The 866-nt window shown below is 40.9% G+C and overlaps 1 long non-coding RNA gene across 1 annotated transcript; it reads right to left on the bottom strand.

Moving 5' to 3' along the window:
* Positions 1-554, bottom strand: LOC143801024 (uncharacterized). The gene is made up of 3 exons (XR_013220723.1): positions 510-554; positions 349-427; positions 1-257 (listed from the first exon to the last, which is right to left on the bottom strand). It is a non-coding gene; the product is annotated as an uncharacterized LOC143801024 (long non-coding RNA).
* Between the last annotated feature and the right edge of the window lie 312 nt (positions 555-866).

The following is an 866-nucleotide window of genomic DNA, read 5'->3' as shown; positions in this document are numbered from 1 at the left end:
TTCTTTTTTGGGGTACATTTTTTCTCCTTCTACTATTGAGATGGATCCCGTCAAGGTTCAGGCGATTTGTGACTGGACACAACCTACATCTGTTAAGAGTCTTCAGAAGTTCTTGGGTTTTGCTAATTTTTATCGTCGGTTCATTACTAATTTTTGGGAATAAATATAGAATATGTATACTGGCGCCTAATCACCTGAAAGGGTAGAGTAGATTGCTGCGGGAGCTGCAAGTGGTTGCAACAGGCTCTGTGCCGATCCTGTTAAAGAGAACAACCAAGTAGTAAAGAATAATGAGAACCACTGCGCATCCCAAAAGCAATAAAATGAGCAGAAAAAAACTGGACTTACTGGATAAGGAATTAAATGAATAGGAATAAAAGCCTTGAGTTCCCTTTGGGGTGGAGTGGAACCTGTTTGCGGTATATAACTGAAAAGAATATCATACAATAAATGTGATGTAGATACAATAGTGCAGATGCTGTAATAGAGGATATTGAATACACACTTACTTATTATAAAGGGCTTGTATCTGCTATACTGTAAAAGTGTTCTTGTGTTGGTGCTGCTAGTCCTCCTTTCCCCAAGCTTAAAGCGTGTTTGCTAAGGAGGAATAGGGTATTACGTATAGCAAAGTATTAACATACACCTTCCACCTATTGTTGGTATAATTTGAGACTACTTACTGCCTGTATGTGGGTTTGGTGGCGGCACCGATGGTGCTGGCTAGCCGTATTGTGGTTTAGCCAGTACAGATATTCCTAGAGTCAGTGCCTTTCGGTATGGTAGCGCTGGCTAGGTCCGATAATTGGTGGTGCAGGGTGACAGCAGAAGTTTTCTGCAAAAGCGTGTTCTAGCAATCTATCATA

This window comes from Ranitomeya variabilis, chromosome 1 (assembly GCF_051348905.1).
Source record: "Ranitomeya variabilis isolate aRanVar5 chromosome 1, aRanVar5.hap1, whole genome shotgun sequence".
In the NCBI taxonomy this organism is placed as follows: Eukaryota; Metazoa; Chordata; class Amphibia; order Anura; family Dendrobatidae; genus Ranitomeya; species Ranitomeya variabilis.
This window is presented reverse-complemented; position numbering and strand designations above follow the sequence as displayed.